The sequence below is a fragment of the Arachis hypogaea genome, chromosome 10 (assembly GCF_003086295.3).
Source record: "Arachis hypogaea cultivar Tifrunner chromosome 10, arahy.Tifrunner.gnm2.J5K5, whole genome shotgun sequence".
NCBI lineage: Eukaryota > Viridiplantae > Streptophyta > Magnoliopsida > Fabales > Fabaceae > Arachis > Arachis hypogaea.
The window spans coordinates 72,364,961-72,378,512 of record NC_092045.1 but is presented as its reverse complement, the minus strand read 5'-3'; the positions used below and the strand labels follow the sequence as shown (position 1 = coordinate 72,378,512).

The 13,552-nt window shown below is 38.9% G+C and overlaps 1 non-coding gene across 1 annotated transcript; it reads left to right on the top strand.

The window, feature by feature from the left end:
* Positions 1-12,856: 12,856 nt before the first annotated feature.
* Positions 12,857-12,960, top strand: LOC112718808 (small nucleolar RNA R71). Its single transcript, XR_003161135.1, has one exon. It is a non-coding gene; the product is annotated as a small nucleolar RNA R71 (small nucleolar RNA).
* Positions 12,961-13,552: the final 592 nt, after the last annotated feature.

The window sequence follows — 13,552 nt, the reverse complement described above, 5'->3', positions numbered from 1 at the left end:
CAATTTTTATGATTTTTCAGATTGTCAATAACATTCTCTTTGTTCATCATTCTTTCAAGAGCCAACAATTTTAACATTCATAAACAACAAGATCAAAATTATGCACTGTTCAAGCATTCATTTAGAAAAAAAAAAGTATTATCACCACATCAATATAATTAAACTAAAGTCAAGGATAATTTCAAAATTCATGTACTTCTTGTTCTTTTGAATTAAAACATTTTTCATTTAAGAGAGGTGAAGGATTCATGGAATTATTCATAGCCTTAAGACATAGTTACTAAATACTAATGATCATGTAGGAAAGACACAAACATAAATAACATAAAGCTTAGATATCAAAAAATAGAGAAATAGAACAAGGAATGAGTCCACCTTAGTGAGGGTGGTGCCTTCTTTAAGGATCAATGGTGCTTTTTGAGCTCCTCTATGTCTCTTCCTTGCCTCTATTGCTTGATCCGTAGTGATTTTGGTACTCCTATCCTTAGTTGCTCCCAATAATTGTGTGGAGTAAAATGTATCCCCTGGGGTATCTCAGGGATCTCTTGATTTGCAGTCAAATGCTCTACTACTGAGCTATGGACCCTTGAGATGAATCTTTCCATCTCCCATGACCCAAAGTGGAAGCTTTTGTCTTCCCTTTCCTCTTCTTTTTTTTTTGAGGTTTCTCTGGCCTTAGGTGCCATCAATGGTTATGGAAAAACAAAAAAGCTATGTTTTTACCACACCAAACTTAGAATGTTGCTCGCCCTCGAGCAAAAGAAGAAAGAATGGAAGGAGAAGAAGTTATGGAGGAGAGGGAGAGATGTGTATGTTTCGGCCATACGGGTGGGATTGAGTGGGGAAGAGATGGATGAATGTGAGTGGTGAAGAGGTGATGAGGAAGAGAGATTGAGGTAATTGGGGATCCTGTGGGGTCCACAGATCCTGAGGTGTCAAGGATTTACATCCCTGCACCAATGAGGCGTGTAAAACGCCCTCTGCATGTAATCTTGGCATTTAACGCCAGATTGATGCTTGTTTCTGGCGTTAAACGGCAGCTCTAAGCTTATTCTGGGCGTTCAACACCCATCTGCAGTATGTTTCTGGCGTTGAACGCCAGCTTTCCTCAGTGTGCAATCCTGGCATTTAAACGCCAGATTACTGCATGTTTCTGGCGTTCAACACCAGATTCATGCTCTGTTCTGGCGTTGAACACCAGCCAGATGCTTCTTACTGGCGTTTAAACGCCAGTAAATCCTTCCTTCAGGGTGTGATTTTTCATCTGGTGTTTTTGATTCTGTTTTTAATTTTAATATTTTTTTCATGACTCCACATGATCATGAACCTAATAAAACATAAAAGAACAATAAAAATAAAAATAAAATTAGATAAATAAAAATTGAGTTGCCTCCTAATAAGCGCTTTTTTAATGTCAATAGCTTGACAGTGGGCTCTCATGGAGCCTCACAGGTGATCAGGTCAATGTTGTAGACTCCCAACACCAAACGTAGAGTTTGGATGTGGGGATTCAACACCAAACTTAGAGTTTGGCTGAGGCCTCTCAACACCAAACTTAGAGTTTGATTGTGGGGGCTTTGTTTGACTCTGTACTGAGAGAAGCTTTTCATGCTTCCTCTCCATTGTTAAAAAAGAAGATCCTGGAGCCTTAAACACAAGGTAGTCCTTATTCAATTGAAGGACTAATTCTCCTCTGTTAACATCTATCACAGCTCCTGCTGTGGCTAGGAAGGGTCTTCCAAGGATGATGCATTCATCCTCCTCCTTCCTAGTGTCTAAGATTATGAAATCAGCAGGGATGTAAAAGCCTTCAACCTTTACCAACACATCCTCTACCAATCCATATGCTTATTTTACTGACTTGTCTACCATTTGTAATGAGAATAAGGCAGGCTGTACCTCAATGATCCCCAGCTTCTCCATTACAAAGAGTGGCATAAGATTTATGCCTGACCCTAGGTCACACAGAGCTTTTGTCAAATGTCATGGTGCCTATGGTATAGGGTATTAAGAATTTGCCAGGATCTTGTCTCTTTTGAGGTAAAGTTTGCTGAACCCATGTATCTAGTTCACTAATGAGCAAGGAAGGTTCACCTTCCCAAGTCTCATTACCAAACAACTTGGCATTAAGCTTCATAATGGCTCCTAGATATTGAGCAACTTGCTCTCCAGTTACATCTTCATCCTCTTCAGAGGAAGAATAGTCTTCAGAGCTCATGAATAATAGAAGGAGGTTTAATGGGATCTCTATGGTCTCTATATGAGCCTCAGATTCCTTTATGTCCTCAATAGGGAACTCCTTCTTGGTTGAGAGACGTCCTATGAGGTCTTCCTCATTGGGATTCATGTCCTCTCCTTCCTCTCTAGGTTCGGCCATATTGATTATATCAATGGCCTTGCACTCTCTTTTTGGATTTTCTTCAGTATTTCTTGGGAGAGTACTAGGAGGAGTTTCAGTGATTTTCTTACTCAGCTGGCCCACTTGTGCCTCCAGATTTCTGATGGAGGACCTTGTTTCACTCATGAAACTTAAAGTGGTCTTAAACAGATCAGAGACTAAATTTGCTAAGTTAGAGGTACTCTGTTCATAATTTTCTGTCTGTTGCTGAGAAGATGATGGATAAGGCTTGATATTGCTGAGCCTATTTCTTCCACCATTATTAAAGCCTTGTTGAGGCTTTTGTTGATCCTTCCATGAGAAATTTGGATGATTTCTCCATGATGAATTATAGGTGTTTCCATAAGGTTCACCCATATAATTTACCTCTGCCATTGCAGGGCTCTCAGGATCATAAGCTTCTTCTTCAGAAGGTGCCTCTTTAGTACTGTTGGATGCATTTTGCCATCCATTCAGACTTTGAGAAATCATGTTGACTTGCTGAGTCAACATTTTGTTCTGAGCCAATATGGCATTCAGATCATCAATTTCAGGAACTCCCTTCCTTTGAGGCGTCCCATTATTCACGGAATTCCTCTCAGAAGTGTACATGAACTGGTTATTTGCAACCATGTCAATGAGTTCTTGAGCTTCTGCAGGCGTTTTCTTTAGGTGAATGGATCCACCTGCAGAATGGTCCAATGACATCTTAGAGAACTCAGACTGACCATAATAGAATATATCTATCATGGTCCATTCTGAAAACATGTCAGAAGGACATCTTTTGGTCATCTGCTTGTATCTTTCCCAAGCTTCATAGAGGGATTCACCATCTTTTTTGTTTGAAAGTCTGAACATCCACTCTAAGCTTGCTCAGCTTTTGAGGAGGAAAGAATTTAGCCAAGAAGACCATGACCAGCTTATCCCAGGACTCCAGGCTATCTTTAGGTTGAGAGTCCAACCATGCTCTAGCTTTGTCTCTTACAGCAAAAGGGAAAATCATGAGCCTGTAGACTTCAGGATTTACTCCATTAGTCTTAACAGTCTCACAGATCTGCAAGAACTCAGTTAAAAACTGGTAGGGATCTTCTGATGGAAGTCCATGAAAACTTGCAGTTCTGTTGCATTAGAGCAACTAATTGAGGTTTTAACTCAAAATTGTTTGCTCCAATGGCAGGAATTGAGATGCTTCTTCCATCAAACTTGGAAGTAGGTATAGTATAATCACCAAGCATCCTTCTTGCATTATTTTTGTTGGGTTCGGCTGCCATCTCCTTTTCTTGTTTAAAAATTTCAGCAAGGTTGTCTCTGGATTGTTGTAATTTAGCTTCTCTTAGTTTCCTCTTCAGAGTCCTTTCAGGTTCTGGATCAGCTTCAACAAGAATGCCTTTTTCCTTGTTCCTACTCATATGAGAAAGAAGAGAACAGAAAAAGGAAGAGAAATCCTCTATGTCACAGTAAAGAGGTTCCTTATTATTAGTAGAAAAAGAAAAGGAATAAGAAGAATGGAGAATCCAAACACAAGGGTAAGGATAGAGGTAGTGATTTGAGATGAAGAGAAGTGAAGAGAGGTGTTAGTAAATAAATAAATAAATAGAAGAAGATGAGAGATAAAGGATTCAAAAATTAATTTTGAAAAGGAGTTAACTGATTTTCGAAAATTAAAGGAAGAACTAAAATTAAAATTAAAATTTAAAACAATTAATTAATTTAAAAAAAAGAATTTTGAAAAAGAATGAGATATTTTCGAAAATTAGAGAGGGAAAAGTAGTTAGGTGGTTTTGAAAAAGATAAGAAACAAACAAAAAGTTAATTAGTTAGTTGAAAAAGATATTCAAATCAATTTTGAAAAGATAAGAAGATAAGAAGTTAGATAAGATATTTTAAAATCAAATTTTTGGAAAAGATAAAACTTTGAAAAAGATATGATGTAAAAGATATGATTAAAAAGATATGGTTAAAAAAGATTTAATTTTTAAAATTAAAATTAATTACTTGACTAACAAGAAACTAAAAGATATGATTCTAGAATTTAAAGATTGAACCTTTCTTAACAAGAAAGTAACAAACTTCAAATTTTTGAATAAATCATATTACTTGTTAATATAATTTTTGAAAATAAAGATAAAATTAAGAAAAAGATTTTTGAAAAATATATTAAAAAATAAATTTCAAAAATTAATAAAAAATGAAAAAGATTTGATTTTTGAAAAAGTTTTGAAAAGATAAGATTTTTTAAAATTTGAAAATTTGACTTGACTTACAAGAAACAACTAATTTTAAAAATTTTTTACTAAGTCAACCCAAATTTTCGAAATTTTGAGAGAAAAAAAGAAAAGTTTTTTTATTTTTGAATTTTTAATGATGAGAGAGAAAAACACAAATATGACCCAAAACATGAAAATTTTGGATCAAAACCAATGATGCATGCAAGGACACTATGAATGTCAAGATGAACACCAAAAACATTTTGAAGATCATGATGAACATCAAGAACATATTTTTGAAAAATTTTTAATGCAAAGAAAACATGCAAGACACCAAACTTACAAAATTTTTAATGCTTAGACAATATAAATGCAAAGATGCACATGAAAAACAATAAAAGACACAAAACAAGAAAACATCAAGATCAAACAAGAAGACTTACCAAGAACAACTTGAAGATCATGAAAAACACTATGAATGAATGAATTTTCGAAAAATAATGCATAAATTTTTTTAAAAACATGCAATTGACACCAAACTTAAAAACTGACTCAAGACTCAAACAAGAAACACAAAATATTTTTGGTTTTTTATGATTTTATGATTTTTTTGGATTTTCGTTTAATTTTTTCGAAAAACATATAGAAAAAAGAAAATAAGAAATTCAAAATTTTTAATAAGAATTCCAGGAATCTTTCAATGTTAGCCTAAAGCTCCAATCCAAGGGTTGGGCATGGGTTAATAGCCAGCCAGCTTTAGAAGATATAAATCAGGCATGTAACAACTGATATTCCAATTAACTTGCCTCTATGCTGATGGTTTTGAAGCCTCAATCCAATTGAGTTAGACATGGCTTTACAGCCAGCCAAGCTTCAACATACTTTATGAAACACTAGAATTCATTCTTAAAAATTTTGAATAATTTTTCAAAAACAAAGAAAAAAATTTTTGAAAAAAATTTTTGAAAACATTTTGAAAAGAAAAATAAAAAGAAAATTACCTAATCTGAGCAACAAGACGAACCGTCAGTTGTCCATACTCGAACAATCCCCGGTAACGGCGCCAAAAACTTGGTGCACGAAATTGTGATCATCAACAATGGCACCAAAAACTTGGTAGCGCTCTCAAACGTGAATCACACTTAGTCACAACTCCGCACAACTAACCAGCAAGTGCACTGGGTCGTCCAAGTAATACCTTACGTGAGTAAGGGTCGATCTCACAGAGATTGTTGGTATGAAGCAAGCTATGGTCATCTTGTAAATCTCAGTTAGGCGGATAATAAATGTTATGGAGTTTTCGAATAGTAAATAAAGCAGAAAATAAAGATAGAGTTATTCCTGTAATCTAATGGTGGGAATTTCAGATAAGTGTCTGGAGATTCTTGTCCCTGTTGGATCTCTGCTTTCCTACTGCCTTCCTTCAATCCTTTTTATTCCTTTCCATGGCAAGCTGTATGTAGGGTATCACCATTATAAATGGCTACATCCCATCCTCTCAGTGAAAAAGGTCCAAATGCTCTCTCACGGCACGGCTAATCATCTGTCGGTTCTAGATCATGTTGGAATAGAATCCCTTGATTTTTTTGCGTTTGTCATCACGCCGAACAATCGCGAGTTTAAAGCTCGTCACAGTCATTCAATCCCGGATCCTACTCGAAATACCACAGAGAAGGTTTAGACTTTCTGGATTCTCATGAATGCCGCCATCAATCGAGCTTATACCACGAAGATTCTGATTAAGGAATCCAAGAGATATGCGCCCGGTCTAAGGTAGAACGGAAGTAGTTGTCAGTCACGCGTTCATAGGTGAGAATGATGATGAGTGTCACGGATCATCACATTCATCATGTTGAAGTGCAACGAATATCTTAGAATAGGAATAGCTGAATTGAATAGAAAATAGTAGTAATTGCATTAAAACTTGAAGTATAGCAGAGCTCCACACCCTTAATCAATGGTGTGTAGAAACTCCACCGTTGAAAATACATAAGTGATGAAGGTCCAGGCATGGCCGAATGGCCAGCCCCCAAACGTGGTCACAGGATCAAAAATACAATCCAAGACATCTAATACAATAGTAAAATGTCTTATTTATACTAGACTAGCTACTAGGGTTTACAGAAGTAAGTAATTGATGCAGAAGTCCACTTCCGGGGCCCACTTGATGTGTGCTTGGGCTGAGCTTAAACTTTACATGAGCTGAGGCTTCTTTTGGAGTTGAACGCCAAGTTGTAACGTGTTTTTGGCGTTCAACTCTGGTTCGTGACGTGTTTCTGGCCTTTGACTCCAGAATGCAGCATGGAACTGGCGTTGAGCGCCAGTTTACGTCATCTAATCGCGAATAAAGTATAAACTAATATATATTGCTGGAAAGCTCTGGATGTCTACTTTCCAACGCCGTTAAGAATGTGCCATTTAGAGTTCTGTAACTCCAGAAAATCCTATTTCGAGTGTAGGGAGGTCAGATTCTAACAGCATCAGCAGTCCTTTGTCAGCCTCCTTATCAGAGTTTTGCTCAGGTCCCTCAATTTCAGCCAGAAATTACTTGAAATCACAGAAAAACACACAAACTCATAGGAAAGTCCAGAAATGTGAATTTAGCATAAAAACTAATGAAAACATCCCAAAAAGTAGCTAGATTGTACTAAAAACTATCTAAAAATAATGCTAAAAAGCGTATAAATTATCCACTCATCAATAGGCTGCCAAATTCTCATTAGAGATGGCAGACAAATCCATGAAAAAGGCTTATGGACAGGTAGAGGATGTGCTAGTAAAGGTCAAAGGCCTTTACATCCCTGCTGATTTTATAATCCTAGACACTGGGAAGGATGAGAATGAATCCATCATCCTTGGAAGACCCTTCCTAACCACAGCAAAAGCTGTGATTGATATGGACATAGGAGAGTTGATCTTTCAATTGAATGAAGACTACCTTAAGTTTAAAACTCAAGGATCTCCCTCTGTAACCATAGAGAGGAAGCAAGAAAAGCTTCTCTCAGTGCAGAGTCAAACAAAGCCCTCAAAGTCAAACTCTAAGTTTAGTGTTGGGAGGCCACAACCAAACTCTAAGTTTGGTGTTGAACCCTGGTGCGCGAAATTGTGAACATTACTTTTTCACAACTCTCATAATCCCCGGTAATGGCTCCAAAAACTTGGTGGCTCAATACCATGGCATTACACAACTTCGCACAACTAACCAGCAAGTGCACTGGGTCGTCCAAGTAATAAACCTTACGCGAGTAAGGGTCGATCCCACGGAGATTGTTAGTATTGAAGCAAGCTATGGTCATCTTGTAAATCTTAGTCAGGCAAACTCAAATGGATATAGTGATGAACGAAAATAACACAAAGGTAAAGATAGAGATACTTATGTAATTCATTGGTAGGAACTTCAGATAAGCGTATGAAGACGCCTTCCCTTCCGTCTCTCTGCTTTCCTACTGCCTTCATCCAATCCTTCTTACTCCTTTCCATGGCAAGCTCGTGTAGGGTTTCACTGTTGTCAGCAGCTACCTCCCATCCTCGCAGTGAAAACTAATGCTCATACACTCTGTCACAGTGCGGCTAATCACCGGTTTGGTTCCCTCCCCTATCGGAATAGAATCACTCTTTTGCGTCTGTCACTAACGCCCAGTAGGTTACAGGTTTGAAGCACGTCACAGTCATTCAATCATTGAATCCTACTCAGAATACCACAGACAAGGTTTAGACCTTCCGGATTCTCTTGAATGCCGCCATCAGGTCCTGCCTATACCACGAAGATTCCGATTAAAGAATCCAAGAGATATTCACCCAATCGAAGGTAGAACAGAGGTGGTTGTCAGTCACATGTTCATAGGTGAGAATGATGATGAGTGTCACGGATCATCACATTCATCAAGTTGAAGAACAAGTGATATCTTAGAACAAGAACAAGCGGAATTGAATGGAAGAACAATAGTAATTGCATTAATACTCGAGGTACAGCAGAGCTCCACACCTTAATCTATGGTGTGTAGAAGCTCCACCGTTGAAAATACATACGAACAAAAGTGATCATTGGTTTCGGCCCCAGAGAGGGAACCAGAAGAACCAAGATGAAAATACAATAGTAAAAGGTCCTACTTATAGAAAACTAGTAGCCTAAGGTTTACAGAGATGAGTAAATGACATAAAAATCCACTTCCGGGCCCACTTGGTGTGTGCTTGGGCTGAGCAATGAAGCATTTTCGTGTAGAGACTCTTCTTGGAGTTAAACGCCAGCTTTTATGCCAGTTTGGGCGTTTAACTCCCATTTAGGTGCCAGTTCCGGCGTTTAACGCTGGAATTTCTGTAGGTGACTTTGAACGCCGGTTTGGGCCATCAAATCTTGGGCAAAGTATGGACTATCATATATTGCTGGAAAGCCCAGGATGTCTACTTTCCAACGCCATTAAGAGCGCGTCAATTGGGCTTCTGTAGCTCCAGAAAATCTACTTCGAGTGCAGGGAGGTCAGAATCCAACAGCATCTGCAGTCCTTTTTAGTCTCTGAATCAGATTTTTGCTCAGAACCTTCGATTTCAGCCAGAAAATACTTGAAATCACAGAAAAACACACAAACTCATAGTAAAGTCCAGAAAAGTGAATTTTAACGAAAAATTAATAAAAATATACTAAAAACTAACTAGATCATATCAAAAACATACTAAAAACAATGCCAAAAAGCATACAAATTATCCGCTCATCACAACACCAAACTTAAATTGTTGCTTGTCCCCAAGCAACTGAAAATCAAATAGGATAAAAAGAAGAGAATATACTATAGACTCCAAATTATCAATGAAACTAAGCTCCAAATTAGATGAGCGGGACTAGTAGCTTTTTGCCTCCGAACAGTTTTGGCATCTCACTTTATCCTTTGAAATTCAGAATGATTGGCTTCTTTAGGAACTCATAATCCAGATAGTGTTATTGATTCTCCTAGTTAAGTATGATGATTCTTGAACACAGCTTCTTATTGAGTCTTGGCCGTGGCCCAAAGCACTCTGTCTTCCAGTATTACCACCGGATACATACATGCCACAGACACATAATTGGGTGAACCTTTTCAGATTGTGACTCAGCTTTGCTAAAGTCCCCAATTAGAGGTGTCCAGGGTTCTTAAGCACACTCTTATTGCCTTGGATCACAACTTTATTTCTTTCTCTTTTTCTTTCTTCTCTCTATTTTTTTCGTTTTCTTTTTCTCTCTTTTTTTTTTCTCTTTTTCATTGCTTTTTCTTGCTTCAAGAATCATTTTAATGATTTTTCAGATCCTCAGTAACATGTCTCCTTTTTCATCATTCTTTCAAGAGCCAACAATTTTAACATTCATGAACCACAAATTCAAAAGACATATGCACTGTTCAAGCATGCATTCAGAAAACAAAAAGTATTGCCACCACATCAAACTAATTAAGCTAGTTTTAAAGATGAATTCGAAATCCTGTACTTCTTGTTCTTTTGTGATAAAAACAGTTTTCATTTAAGAAAGGTGATGGATTCATATAACTTTTTGGCATAGACACTATGACACTAATGATCACAAGACACAAACATGGATAAACATAAGCATAAAATTCGAAAAACAGAAGAATAAATAACAAGGAAATCAAGGAACGGGTCCACCTTAGTGATGGCGGCTCTTTCTTGCTCTTGAAGATCCTATGGAGTGCTTGAGCTTCTCAATGTCTCTTCCTTGTCTTTGTTGCTCCTCCCTCATGATTCTTTGATCTTCTCTAATCTCATGAAGGATGATGGACTGTTCTTGATGCTCCACCCTTAGTTGTCCCATGTTGGAACTCAATTCTCCTAGGGAGGTGTTTAGTTGCTCCCAATAGTCTTGTGGAGGAAAGTGCATCCCTTGAGATGAATCTCTCCATCTCCCATGACTCGGAGGTGAAAGCTTTTGCCTTCCCTTTCCTCTTTCTAGAGGTTTCTCCGGCCTTGGATGCCATAAATGGTTATGGAAAAACAAAAAGCAATGCTTTTACCACACCAAACTTAAAAGGTTTGCTCGTCCTCGAGCAAAAGAAGAAAGAAGAGAGTAGAAGAAGAAGAAATGGAGGAGAGGGAGAGTGGTAGAGGTGATTGGGGAATGGGTGAAGAAGAAGAGAGTGTGGTAGGGTTTGGTGGGGATCCTGTGGGGTCCACAGATCCTTAGGTGTCAAGGAAAAGTCATCCCTGCACCAAATGGCATTCAAAAACACGTTTTGAGCCAATTCTGGCGTTAAACGCCGGGCTGGTGCCCCTTTCTGGCGTTTAACGCCAGGTTCTTGCCCTTTCCTGGCGTTTAACGCCAGTCTGGTGCCCCTTTCTGGCGTTAAACGCCCAGAATGGTGCCAGACTGGGCGTTAAACGCCCAACTGCTAGCCTCACTGGCGTTTAAACGCCAGTGAGTTCTTCCTCCAGGGTGTGCTGTTTTTCTTCCTGTTTTTCATTCTGTTTTTGCTTTTTTCATTGATTTTGTGACTCCTTATGATCATCAACCTACAAAAAAGATAAAATAACAAAAGAAAATAATTAAGTATAAAACATTGGGTTGCCTCCCAACAAGCGCTTCTTTATTGTCACTAGCTTGACAGAGGACTCTCATGGAGCCTCAGAAATGCTCAGAACCGTGTTGGAACCTCCCAACACCAAACTTAGAGTTTGAATGTGGGGGTTCAACACCAAACTTAGAGTTTGGTTGTGGCCTCCCAACACCAAACTTAGAGTTTGACTGTGGGGGCTCTGTTTGGCTCTGTTTTGAGAGAAGCTCTTCATGCTTCCTCTCCATGGTGACAGAGGGATATCCTTGGGCCTTAAACACCAAGGATTCTTCATCCACTTGAATGATCAACTCTCTTCTATCAACATCAATCACAGCCTTTGCTGTGGCTAGGAAGGGTCTGCCAAGGATGATGGATTCATCCATGCACTTCCCAGTCTCTAGGACTATGAAATCAGTAGGGATGTAATGGTCTTCAACTTTTACCAGAACATCCTCTACAAGTCCATAGGCTTGTTTTCGTGAATTGTCTGCCATCTCTAGTGAGATTTTTGCAGCTTGTACCTCAAAGATCCCTAATTTCTCCATTACAGAGAGGGGCATGAGGTTTACACTTGACCCTAAGTCACACAAGGCCTTCTTGAAGGTCATGGTGCCTATGGTACAAGGTATAGAAAACTTTCCAGGGTCCTGTCTCTTTTGAGGCAGTTTCTGCCTAGACAAGTCATCCAGTTCTTTGGTGAGCACAGGAGGTTCATTCTCCCAAGTCTCATTTCCAAATACTTGTCATTTAGCTTCATGATTGCTCCAAGGTATTTAGCAACTTGCTCTTCAGTGACATACTCATCCTCTTCAGAGGAAGAATACTCATCAGAGCTCATGAAAGGCAGAAGTAAGTCCAACGGAATCTCTGTGGTCTCATTTTGAGCCTTAGATTCCCATGGTTCCTCATTGGGGAACTCAGTGGAGGTCAGTGCACGCCCATTGAGGCTTTCCTTAGTGGCGTCCACTTCCTCTCCTTCCTCTCCAAATTCGGTCATATTGATGGCCTTGCACTCTCCTTTTGGATTTTCTTCTGTATTGCTTGGGAGAGTACATGGAGGGAGTTCAGTGATTTTCTTACTCAGCTGTCCCACTTGTGCCTCCAAATTTCTAATGGAGGACCTTGTTTCATTCATGAAACTTTGAGTGGTTTTAATTAGATCAGAGACCATGGTTGCTAAGTCAGAGGGGTTCTGCTTAGAATTCTCTGTCTGTTGCTGAGAAGATGATGGAAAAGGCTTGCTATTGCTAAACCTGTTTCTTCCACCATTATTGTTATTGAAACCTTGTTGAGGTCTCTGTTGATCCTTCCATGAAGGGTTGTAGGTGTTTCCATAGGGTTCTCCCATGTAATTCACCTCTTCCATTGGAGGGTTCTCAGGATCATAGGCTTCTTCCTCAGATGAAGCCTCCTTAGTACTGCTTGGTGCATTTTGCATTCCAGACAGACTTTGAGAAATCATATTGACTTGTTGAGTCAATATTTTGTTCTGAGCCAATATGGCATTCAGAGTGTCAATCTCAAGAACTCCTTTCTTCTGACTAGTCCCATTGTTCACAGGATTCCTTTCAGAAGTGTACATGAATTGGTTATTTGCAACCATTTCAATTAGCTCTTGAGCCTCTGTATGCGTCTTCTTAAGATGAAGAGATCCTCCAGAAGAGCTATCCAAGGACATCTTGGACAGTTCAGAGAGACCATCATAGAAAATACCTATGATGCTCCATTCAGAAAGCATGTCAGATGGACACTTTCTGATCAATTGTTTGTATCTTTCCCAAGCTTCATAGAGGGATTCTCCATCCTTCTGTCTGAAGGTTTGGACTTCCACTCTAAGCTTACTCCATTTTTGAGGTGGAAAGAACTTTGCCAAGAAGGCATTGACTAGCTTTTCCCAAGAGTCCAGGCTTTCTTTAGGTTGAGAGTCCAACCATATTCTAGCTCTGTCTCTTACAGCAAAAGGGAATAGCATCAGTCTATAGACCTCAGGGTCTACCCCATTAGTCTTGACTGTGTTACAGATTTGCAAGAATTCAGCTAAGAACTGATGAGGATCTTCCAATGGAAGTCCATGGAGCTTGCAATTCTGTTGCATTAGAGAAACTAATTGAGGCTTAGGCTCAAAGTTGTTTGCTCCAATGGCAGGGATAGAGATGCTTCTCCCATAGAAATTGGGAGTAGGTGCAGTAAAGTCACCAAGCACCTTCCTTGCATTGTTGGCATTGTTGTTGTTTTCGGCTGCCATGTTTTCTTCTTCCTTGAAGAATTCGTTCAGGTGCTCTAAAGAGAGTTGTGCTTTGGCTTCTCTTAGCTTTCTCTTCAAGGTCCTTTCGGGTTCAGGATCAGCCTCAACAAGAATGCCTTTGTCTTTGCTCCTGCTCATAAGAAAGAGAAGAGAACAAGAAAATGTGGAATCCTCTATGTCACAGTAT